Source organism: Squalius cephalus (genome assembly GCF_949319135.1).
Source record: "Squalius cephalus genome assembly, chromosome: 21".
Taxonomy (NCBI): Eukaryota; Metazoa; Chordata; class Actinopteri; order Cypriniformes; family Leuciscidae; genus Squalius; species Squalius cephalus.
In genome coordinates, this window is record NC_137142.1 from 7,757,046 (window position 1) to 7,769,775 (window position 12,730).

Here is a 12,730-nt window from a genome sequence, read left to right on the forward strand (position 1 = left end):
AACACTTGGCTTTCAGACTTCCTGGTTCCCAATCACTCACTGCTGCAGTCATCTACCGCCCTCCCAAAACTTGCCCATCATTTCTTTCTGATTTCACTGACTTCGTAACTCAGCTGTCCTCTATTTCTCCATCCATTCTCCTCATTGGTGACTTCAACATTCATATCGACTCTCCGGCAGCAAAATTCACATCTGACTTTTTGGACATTTTAAACTGCCTCAACCTCACCCAGCATGTCACTTCACCTACACATAATCATGGAAATATCCTAGACCTGGTCTGTTCCACACCCTCCCTCACCATACATAACCTTTCATTGACCGACCTCACAATTTCTGATCATCTGGCCATCACCTTGTATATCATTACCCCCTCTCCTACCGTCAAACACAAAAGAACAATTACATTTCGAAACCTGAAATCCATTAGTCCCATCTCTCTCACCTCCTCCATATCCCATGCCATCTCTACTTCTTCGATTCCCTCTGACCCGATTGCCTCTGATCTAGTCAACTTCTACAACCACACACTCTCCACCTGCCTCAACCAAATGGCCCCCTTAAAACTGCCTCAGTCTCCTTCTCCACCTCTGCACCTTGGTACACCCCAGATCTTCACATTCTCAAAAGACAAAAAAGACAACTTGAAAGGATCCATAAAAAATCCGGTCTCACTGTCCATGCCCAAGCCTACAAACACGCCATAACCACATACAATTCTACTCTCAAAACTGCCCGGTCCAACTTCTACTCACAACTCATCCACTCAAATTCTTCCGACTCCCGCACCCTATTCTCCACATATGCAAAACTGACCAAACCCAAGGACAATATAACCTCCACATTCACTACAGACAAATGCAATAACTTCCTGTCATCCTACCATACCAAAATCCATACCATACACTGTTCACTAGCATCCACTTCCTCCGCTTCTCCTCCTTCTGAATATCAACTCACTCCGCTCACACACCACAGCTTTTCCTCCTTCTCTCCTCTGTCTCCCTCTGACACCTCCAAACTCCTCTCAACCATGAAATTCTCCAACTGCCAGCTTGACCCGATCCCTTCTCCCCTCTTCAAAACCTGTCAACAAATCCTCATCCCTCTCATCACCATCATCATCAACACTTCCCTTACGTCTGGATCTGTTCCATCACCGCTAAAACTTGCGTCCATCACACCCCTCCTGAAAAAACCTGGCCTCAACCCTGACAATCTGGACAACTTCAGACCCATCTCCAATCTCCCGTTACTTTCAAAAATTCTGGAACGCGCCGTCATCACACAACTCCACCAACATCTCCACTCCTCTCAACTCTTCGAAACATTTCAATCCGGATTCCGTCCACACCACAGCACAGAAACAGCACTTCTTAAAGTCACAAATGATCTCCTCATTGCTGCCGACTCTGGTTCCATATCCATCCTCCTTCTCCTCGACCTCTCCGCTGCATTTGACACAATAGACCATACTGTCCTCCTCCATCGTCTTAAATCTATTGGCATCTCTGGCACAGCACTTCTCTGGCTCACCTCCTACCTCTCTGACCGTCACCACTTTGTCTCTGTTAACAACTGCAACTCCCACACCTCCCGTCACCCATGGTGTCCCCCAAGGTTCCGTGCTCGGCCCCCTCCTCTTCACCATCTACATGCTTCCCCTCGGTCAGATCATCCGCCACCATGGACTCCATTTTCACTGCTACGCCGATGATACCCAACTCTACATGTCCACCAAATCCATCACCCCGGCTATCCTCTCCACCATCACCAATTGCATTTCCGACATTAAAACCTGGATGGACAATAACTTTCTTAAACTCAACAGCAATAAAACAAAACTCCTTATCACCGGCCCAAAATCTCTCCTCTCTTCTATTCAGAACTTTACTCTCCTTATCGACGGACATAATGTCACCCCCTCCCTCTCTGTCCGAAACCTTGGTATCATAATGGACTCCACCCTCTCATACCGAACACACATCAACCATATCACTAAACTATCCTTTTTCCACCTCCGCAACATTGCCCGCTTTCGCCCCTCCCTTACCCTGTCAACAGCTGAAATCCTCATTCACGCATTCATAACTTCAAGACTTGACTACTGCAATAGCCTTCTCTACGGACTTCCTACCAATCAACTACAAAAACTGCAATACATCCAGAACTCAGCCGCCCGCCTCCTCACCCACACCCGGTCCCGAGAACACATCACCCCTGTTCTCCAGCAGCTCCATTGGCTACCTGTTCATTATCGCATTCAATATAAGCTCCTCCTCCTCACCTACAAGTCCCTCCATAACCTGGCCCCGCCCTACCTCACTGAGCTCCTGGAACAGCATCAACCCACCCGCCACCTCCGCTCAGCTGGCACCAACCGCCTTACCCCGATTGTCCGCACTAACCGCCGGACCTTGGGGGATCGAGCCTTCGCTATCGCCGCCCCTATCCTCTGGAACTCACTCCCTACATCCATTAGAAACTCCGACTCACTACCAAACTTCAAATCAGTACTCAAAACCCACCTGTTCAAACTAGCTTTTCCTTAAAACCCCTTTTGTTTTGTTTTGTTTTATTCCCCATGTGAAGCGTCTTTGAGTGTCCAGAAAAGCGCTATACAAGTGTGATGTATTATTATTATTATTATTATTATTATTATTACTGTAGGCAGCAACTTACATATAAGACAAAAATTGCACAAGACGACGATCCGGTTTTTACGGTGTGTTCCGCACCATTGGCTCTAGTTGGACGCAGTTGGGGTTTTTTTTCCCAACATGTTGAATCTGCGTTGGGCCGTCGGTGGAAGAGGAAACTCTGATTGGCTGTTCAGCTTAGTGAACAAGAATAATAGCAAAACAGCGAGAAAAGAAGTCAAAACGGTACAGATAGAAGGCTGTTCTAATTTGACATCATCTTACCTGAGTATTCCTTGGTAAATATTTCAATATTAACATGAGCAGAGTGGAATAAAGAAAGTGTTTAGAGGATTGATATTCAAAACGCATTCAAAATGCTTTGTTTACGGTTTGTGTATCTGCAACCTGCAGCGTCGGTTTCCCTTTTTGAATGACGAATACAGATGAATATATCTGTAGAAAAAGACAGTTGCATCATTTACATGTAGGCGCAGAACGCGCATGCTAGCTGACAGTCGGCTGTAGTTCTCTCGGTGTGTTCAAGTGCAGCTTTTCCCCCCGACGCAGGCGACGCAAAGTAACAGCACAGTCGGCTTTCATCAGCACTAGTTCTTTGACGTCGGTTTGGTGTGTCACTACAAACGAGAGACGTGACAACTGATTACAATAGAGTTTGCGGTTAGCATTTTGCTAAGCTAATGCTGCGAAGATTTAAACATAGTTTAAAAGTGCACAGACAAATATCGGTTTAAATAGCATAAAACCTTTTTAATTGATATTGTAGGGTACTGAATAAATTAGTTGTCTTTTACATTTACATTAACACAGTTTATTCACTGTGAGGGATTTATTCACTGAACTCGTCATTGTGGTATTTTTCTGAATCGGTAAGGTGTCTACCTTTTGAAAGCGCACCTGAGGGTTTTAGAACTGAGCCTATAAGTGTCTCTCTACCCAGGTTCTGCTAGACAGCTTAAGGGAGGGCAATATTCCACTTTGCACCACAGGCTACCTATGCTTACGTCATACTTTCCATTTCTGGTATTCCCAGATGGAAATCTTTGGTAATCAATGCAGGGATTTGCAGATGTGTTTCTGTCAAGCTCTCAGTGGGCAAATATCTGCTCCAGATTGTTTGTGTAAACTGAAATGAAATCTCTCAATTCAGCATGAAAAGTAAAGCAGATTTCAGCAGTTTTGTCTTCTGTCAATAAGTACATTATTTTGACAATCAAAAAACATGTAATGTACTTACAATTGGGCAAGACATTACAACCTCTGTACCACAGATGCTGTCAAAAGAGCTTAACTTGTACTGATCACAGAACATTACTTTAAAATAATTTCAGTTATCCTAGCTTAATGCGCAGACACAACTTTGTAAGCCATTTTAACTCAAAATATGTTTTTGAGCCATAGAGGTCAATAACACCTGAAGAGAGTAAACATTCCACTTGATTTCAATGAAAAATGCTTGGCTGGTGCATATAGCCACGGAACTACGCAACCTAGATGCTGCCATGTTTATGAACACTTTGTTATGAAATATATATATATATAACAACATCTAAATATCTAAAAACGGCACTGCTACTGGCCAATGGTGGATATGGAAAACAGAACAAACCCATTTGAACACAGGTCTGGTGCAGAAATTACACACACCAGTCAACAATGAAAAAATATGTATTTTCTTAAAACACATTCCTAGTGTCTTCTAAACAATTTATTCTAAATCATTTTTCAACAAACTGTAACAGTCTTTGAAATAACTGACATCCTCAAGCTCTTTATTTTTCAACCTATACTTTAAACCACTTTCACCATTCAATTAAAGGTGAACTAAGTAACTTTTTTTACCTTAACTGAACAGCTTCGGGGTCATTGGAATGGTTATATTACTTATTTCGGGTTGAATGGTGGTCGTTTCGCACGCCCCTGGTGCCCGTGAGCGGAAAATACGCACTTGCAACTTTGAGCCGGCGGGCCGCCGGCCGCCGCGTCAGGAAGTCTCGCGTGATATCAGGTCTCGCGATGTAAACAATTGCTTTACGGCCAAAAGAAATCAGCTAAAATGCTGTCATTATTGCGCTCCCTCACACTGTCCGAATCTGAATGAAGAAGTCGTTTTAAAGAATGTCCCATCTGCTTTGATGTCGTTGATCTATAGCCTCTGGTGTCTGAGAATCACCAACGAGTTTTTACAACAGTGTTGTAAAATATCTATTCCGAAGCTGTGGGGGGAGCTCTAGAGAGAAACCTGCGAGCAAAAAGCGAGAATACAGCGAAAAAATCCCGAAGCTACTGAGTGCTGCTTTAATATCTGATGGACACAATACTGCCCTACATTTTTCTTATTGAATTTTACTTGAATTTCACTTGAAAATTTGTTAATATGGTATTATGGAAGTAAAATGATGTTTCACGTCAAAGAATGGATAAATGGTTTAATAATGGAGTGCTGGGCAATGTACCACACTGAACTAAGAAAATTACAAAATGGTAAATGCGATTATCACTAATATGATGAATGTGAATGTATTAATGAATTCTTAGCAATTCTTAGAATTATGTCCAGACATTCCCTGTCTGGCGCCAAGCTGGACACAAACTACACATTCAAGCGGCATCCTCTTCTGTTATTGAATTACAGCACATTTCAGGATTTTCTAGGCGCACGTCATTGGCGGCACTCCTGTATGGATAAGGTCATCAAGGCCACTAGGCTAAAGACAGACTGAATGAGTAGGTCGTGAATCACACTGTGCACACACCACGTGTGCGACAACGTGGCACAGGATCAGTCCAGATGTAGCATTTCTCTGGAGGCAGAGCGGCGAAAGGTTTGGGATTTATCAATTACTCGAAGACTGCATATGTGTGAGAAGAAAACAGGGCCAGTGGGACGCTATAGTTGGGAATGAGGTGCAGGGAGCTGACATCACTGGAGCCTTGGGGGTCCTTGTTAGTCTCAACCAAAGCACAGACACATCATCTACTGTACACACATACAGTGGAGCATTATTAGTAGTGCTCGCTTATATTTAGGGTTAGGGATTTGAAAAAGAAAAAAACACACTACCGTATTAAAGGATCAGTTGACCCAAAAAGGAGAATTCTGTCATAATTTATTCACCCTTGTGTCATGTTACTTCTTTCTTCCGTGTAACATAAAAGGAGAAACTGTGAATAATGTGGTCACTATTTTCCAACAATGAATGTGGACCGGAGCTTTCAGGCTTCAGGCCTGAAAAGGTACCAAAAAAATATCCTAAAAGAAGTACATATGACTTACTGTTTAAAAGGCATTTAAAAGACTATTCATGTTCAGTAATATCAATTTAACTACACTGACACTAACAGATACGAAAATTAACTTGAACTGATTTGAGCTGGATTAGTGACACTAACTTTGCAACATCGATACCATTATTAAACTGAACTAAACTGAATCAACACTGAACAGACATGAGCTGAACAATGTGCAATGAATGGATGTGATCAAAGTGCTCTAGATATTATAAAAACCTTCCCTCTTTCCCTTTGTTTAAACTTGATCACTGGCCTGGCCCAAAGAGTCACAAAACGAGTTCTCTTCAAAGGCTGATGTCACCTCGCTCCCCTGAATGACCCGAGTGAAGACGGTGTCTGGAGCTCTCTGCAAGCTTCAAAGACTAGAGACAAACTTTCAATACACATAGGAAAAAGGACATTGGCATTTTTACCCACAATCAGACTTTCCCAACTGTATAGTATTTTTTCCTGTGTTTTATGTATGTCCCCGTGTTATATTGGCCTAGTTATGATTCGTTAGTTATGTTAGGGTAATTTCAAATGCTGATATCCAGGTGCAAGTATGTTTTGCTTTAACATCTTTTTATGCCCATCTTTCTTGGTATTCATAATGGTGCTTAGTATATTATGATAAAAATACATAATACTATTTTTACCATACTTTGGTGCAAAGAACTGCACAAATTCTCCATGCCACCATAAACACGCAAATAGGGTGAAGATAAAACAAAGACTTTCTCCCAGTCATCTTTGATTGGTCTTTGTGTCAGAAATGGGTGTGATTGATAGGGCCTTCAATAATTCCCTGATCAAGCACATCTTCGCTCAATCTCTTTTGAGACACATCTCCTGAGTGCTTCCGGCAACTTTACCTTCAAGGTTAACTTCGTTGGATTCAACGTGGACCATCCAGAAGAACGAACGCTTCAGTGCACTCCTAGCAAAATCCTCAAGAATCTCCAGACTTTACCGGGACTATCTGGACTTATTCAGCAACCGAAGTCAAATGCAAGTAACCGTCTGCAGCCTTCAGATGAGTTTCGAAGTTGTGCCCCTTTAAGGTGATCCTGATTCTTTGATGTTAGAGGCCGTGGTTAACTGATTGTAATCTTGCCATTCTCTTCTCTTCTCTTCTCTTCTCTTCTCTTCTCTTCTCTTCTCTTCTCTTCTCTTCTCTTCTCTTCTCTTCTCTTCTCTTCTCTTCTCTTCTCTTCTCTTCTCTTCTCTTCTCTTCTCTCCTCTCCTCTCCTCTCCTCTCCTCTCCTCTCCTCTCCTCTCCTCTCCTCTCCTCTCCTCTCCTCTCCTCTCCTCTCCTCTTCTCTCCTCTTCTCTTCTCTCACTCTTCTCTCTCTCTCCTCTCACTCTTTACTTTCTTTATTCTGTATATATTCTTTGCTTAGTTTAGTTGTATGTAGTATACCGTAGTTTCCTTTATTAAACCATTATATCCACTCCACGCTTTATTGTCTCTGTGTTTGCCGCTTAAAATTAAAGTCACTTAAACTTTTTGATTTTGCTATATGCTATTACCCTGCAAGTACTGTATCAGGAAAAAGTTACTCTTTCTTGGCCAGGAAGATTATTTATTTCCTAGAATTAATAACTAATTATACTGTTTGTTCAGTGGACGAACTGATTAAATAATTGTAATATTAATTCTGCTAGTCAATTCTGAAACTAATCCAAATGTTTATAATTTATTATAATTCATTGTAATTAATTATACATATTTACCTTTTGAGCTAATTTGCTACAAATGACACTATTGTCTTCTGCAGAGCTGCTTATAGATTAATTGAAATTGTTTCATAATTGAACTTTGCAACATTGACACAGCTATCCCCCCTTTGCAGCTATAACAGTTTCCACTCTTCTGGGAAGGCTTTCCACAAGATTTTAGATCTTTTCTGAGGGAATTTTTGCCCATTCATCCAGTAGAGCATTTATGAGGTCAGGAACTGATGTTGGACGAGAAGGCCGGGCTCGCAATCAGTTCATCTCAACAGTGTTTGATGGGGATGATTTCAGGACTCTGTGCGGGCCAGTCAAGTTCTTCCACACTAAACTCATCCAACCATGTCTTTATGGACCTTGCTTTGTGTACTGGGGCACAGCTGTGCTGGAATAGCAAAAGTGCCTTCCCCAAACTGTTGGAAGCATAGCATTGTCCAAAATGTCTTGGTATGCTGAAGCATTAAAGTTTTCCTTCACTGGAAGTAAGGGGCCTAGACCAACCCCTGAAAAACAGCCCCATTACCATTATCCCTCCATCTCCAAACTTTGCAGTTGGCACAATACGGTCAGGAAGGTAACGTTCTCCTGGCATCTGACAAACCCAGACTCACCCATCAGACTGCCAAACAGAGAAGCGTGATCCATTACTCCACATAACACATTTCCACTACTCCAGACTCCAGTGGCAGCGTGTGTTTTACACCTCTCTATCTGACACTTGGCATTGTACTTGGTGATGTGAGGCCTAAATGCAGCTGCTCGGCCATGGAAACCCATTCCATGAAGCTCCCGCCACACAGTTTTTGTGCTGATATTAATGAAACTAGCAGCAGGAATGAAACTTCATGAACTGATTTATAGTAAAGATGGCACAGTAATCCACTGAGCTCTTTAGAACGACCCACAACATTTTTCCCCACAAAAGTTTGTAGATGCAGACTTCATGGCCAGGTGCTTGATTTTATACACCTGCGGCAATGTGTCTGATTGAAACACCTGAATTCAATAATTAAGAGGTGTGTCCAAGGCTTGACGTTAACACTCGCCAACCCGTCAAATGCGGGTGGATTTCAGTGGTGCCGTGTAACACAGTCACTCTACTAGCCACTTTGGCGGGTTGAATTTTATGTATAATATATACAGTTTTCAGTTGTAGTCTTTTAAAAAGACATCTGAATTAATAAACTAAGTGTTGTCAAAAATATTTTAATACATATCGATACTGAAATATCTGAAACGCTTCCAAGACTCAATTACCACGAGTCGCCCTCTGACGTTTCAAAGAATGGTGCAACGTCGAGCAGTATTCTTTGAACAGGATTAAACTAAATCTATCTGAAATGTAAAGGAGAACAATGATCAAAATGATGGTTTAAATATAAGCCTGCTTGTTTTTAAACAAGGTTTGAAGTTTGGTGCAACAGAATTATTGCATAAACCTTGATTTAATCTAGATTTAAACTTAACCCTTATTGGTGCAACCCACCCTGTTATTTTAATAGCTTTGAAACAATCTGTATTGTAGTCATATATATATATATATATAAATGTGACTTGATATATGGCCCATATTCCAAGTCTTCATAATGCTTATGGGAGTTATTTGTGAAGAATAGACTGAATAACCATTCTGCTGCATCTGGATCAGTGCATGCAGGATCAGAACAATTTGTGAATAAATCCTTCACACTGGTATTATGAATTGGATCAACAGATTAATTAATAAGAAAAAGGAAAAAAACAAACATGAGACAGAAACACTGCGGACAATAAAATGTGCACAAAAAAATCTATAGACTTAAATTTAAGGTGGAGCCTAATATATAAAGATAGAGAATAAATACACACAAAAGAGCTATAGATTATTTGCTTAAATACACTAGTTTGAATACATGTCACAGTCCACAAAGAGATAAAGGCTGGAGTGTTTGGAAATGTGTGCTTCCAGGGTAAAAATGATCACAAGATATAAAAATATGACTGATCACATTTCACAGAGAAGCTGCACCTTCAAAGTAAAAGCTATTTACATCCTAAATTTCAATATAATAATACCCAACAGTGTCTTATTGAACAGATGTTGGCCTCTGCAGTGTAAGTAGTCATTCTCCATCACAAGCAAAAAGATCTATGCTTGAAAATCCTTGAAGGAGACAGAATTAGAAAGAGCTAGATGTCACCAGTAGGTCTTGTCCTTTAGCCTATTGATTTGACAAGTCATTCAATGTCACATCGTCAGAGTAGGATGACTTTAGTGCTTGGAACACTTTATTTTTAATGCAGAGGTACTCAATTTCAAAAGCCAATAAGCACTTTCAAGAGACAGAGAATATACACTATTAACATTTATATACTGTAAATGTGTATTCATATATGATGGGTGAGACAATGCTCAAACACAACATAAAAGCTGATGGTACTTTGTATAATCTACATGAATTGCAAAAGGGCCTGACATACTAGAGGAATTACAGGTCACAGTATTTGCAAAAGTTGGAACAGACCGATACGAAGAGCATCACATGGACTGAAGCCCTAGGCCCTGCTGACGGTGCTGCCGTCGGGCCTGAAGTGATGCTCTCTCATACACCACAACAGAGGAATCATATGATGTCCGGGTATCTCCACAGCTCAGGACAGCTTGGAGCACACCAGATTAGGACAATCTATTATTAAACTGATCAGTGATCTCACAAGTACACTTGTGACCTATCAAAGGAAAAGTATAAGATGTTCAGATTTGACTTTTTATTTTGTTTTGCTCTCTTTAGGACTGGAGTCATGTGAGTAACCTACATCATTTGTCTCTTATTCTCGGAATCTAAAAATGCAACATTTTTTTAATTCTGTCATCATTTACTCAATGTCCATTGTCAATTCAAACCTTTCTTTCTTTCTTTCTTTCTTTCTTTCTTTCTTTCTTTCTTTCTTTCTTTCTTTCTTGGATCACAAAAGAAGAAAGTATTAAACTATCCCTTTAGGTGAACTGTCCCTTTAAGGTCTGTTCATCATAGGGCAGGGTGATTTATTGAATGCTCATGGTTTATTTGCAGTGATTTTGATGTTAATTAAAAAATTAAGAATGTAAAAATATGTGCTTTTCATTTGGCCTTTATGTTACCCGAAGAGTGTCACTTAGTCCTCAAGATACAATCCTCAGGATCTATGAAAATGAAAGTGTTAAGACAAAAAGGCTCTTCGGACTAAAAAAAAAAGTAACACTTTTAAGACATTTCAGATTCATAAATATTGAGGTATATACTGAATATTAACATTTTGGGATTTATTTGTTTGAATTTATATAACCCAGCCAGTCACAAATGATTGTTCTATTAGCTGATCTGAAACCGTGTGTATTGCAAAAAGAGTTAATCAAATAAACTAAATAAAAAATATAAGAATTATTGTAAAAAAAAAAAAAAAAAAAGAATCTTTGAGAAGATGCTCAGTCTTAACATGATGATCATTTATGAAAAGTAAAATGTGTCTTGGTTGACTGAAAAGAAAAATCATTGACGTGCACAAAGAATTTGTAAGCTAACATGCATACTAATTCAAAGCACTGCTAGATATGCATCACAGGCCAAGACAGAATCTGGCACACATGCTTTACAGAGAGACTGACGTTGAAACGGTGCCTGAGAAGCAGAGCCGAGGTTAACCATCAGCCGTTTGCCTGTGAGAGAGCACTGCTGCACTCATGCAGAAAACATTCCCAAAATGCGACACATTCCCCCTCCTCCAGCCCCCCCCCCCCCCCGACCGACTGCATGCCCCTGGAGGCTGGCTCTGACGTCAGTAGCTGAGCTGGGCCGGCCGCCAGCCCTGTGGGCCCTTGATGGATGTGATGGGTCGAGTGGAGCGGGCCGAGGCACGAAGCATGCTGTGCACAGAGAAGCCAGTCCCGCTTAAACAGCCCTAATGACCCATAAGGACCCAGCAGGCCCTCTCTCTCATACTTTCACCAGTGCGCTAACCCTTTAGCCTTCTGCAGTCTTTGCTGCTCAGGTTACATAAACACAGACACATGCACTGAAGAGGTGTATGAAGTCTATTGATGTTTTTTTGTTTTTTTTTCTCTTGATTTTTTTCCCCACATGATCAAAAATAAGTAAAAATAAACAAAATCAGAACCAAAAAATGCGATTCAACTCATCAGCTCATTAGTAGAGACTGTGAGATCTGAAGTGAGTGTGTCAGATGAGGGAGACGTACAAAATGTGCGCTGCTGGTGGTGCTCCAGGACTGTTTTAGGGTCCTGTTGAAAAGACATTTAGTGTGCCAAACAGATTCCTGTCTATATGGAAAGGATAAATGGCTATCATATTAAGATATTAAAACTTAACTTAAATAATACATGTTTTGCCTCAGCGGTGTAAGAAATTTTAATGATAATTAATGAACATACAAAATGTCTTAAATTTCTAATTTGTACAACCGGGTTTTTATTAATATTTTGTATTTTGATTTTACATATAATTATATATAAATATATTATATATGTTATAGTTATAGTTATAGTTTCCGGTTTGTGAGTTTTCTCATTTGTGTTATTTTTCTTAATATGTCGGTAACACTTTACAATACGGTTCATTAGTTAACATTAGTTAATGTATTAACTAACATGAACTAACCATGAGCAATACATGTGTTACTGTATTTGTTAATCTTTGTTAACGTTAGTTAATAAAATACAGCTGCTCATTGTTTGTTAATGTTAGTTCACAGTGCATTAACTAATGTTAACAAATACAACCTTTGATTTCAATAATGTATTAGTAAATGTTGAAATTAACATTAACAAAGATTAAATGGTGTATAAGTGCAGTTCATTATCAGTTCATGCTAACTAATGTAGTTAACTAATGAAACCTTATTGTAAAGTGCTATCAATTGTCTATATAGTTCGTCTATATATATTATTCGTTTATTTCAGTTTTGGTTATTTTAATACTTCAAGTTAGACTAAAATAAACTGAGAAATGATGCCTTTGCAAATAGCCAAAATTTTATTTCAGTTAACGTTTATTTTATTTCAAGTAACAAAAATGTTTAAATAC

At 40.0% G+C, this 12,730-nt stretch overlaps 1 protein-coding gene across 5 annotated transcripts in view; it reads right to left on the reverse strand.

The window, feature by feature from the left end:
• The window catches only part of pde10a (phosphodiesterase 10A), a 151,466-nt gene that overhangs the window by 43,159 nt on the left and 95,577 nt on the right, over positions 1 to 12,730 (reverse strand). The gene's annotated exons all lie outside the window — the stretch shown is intronic.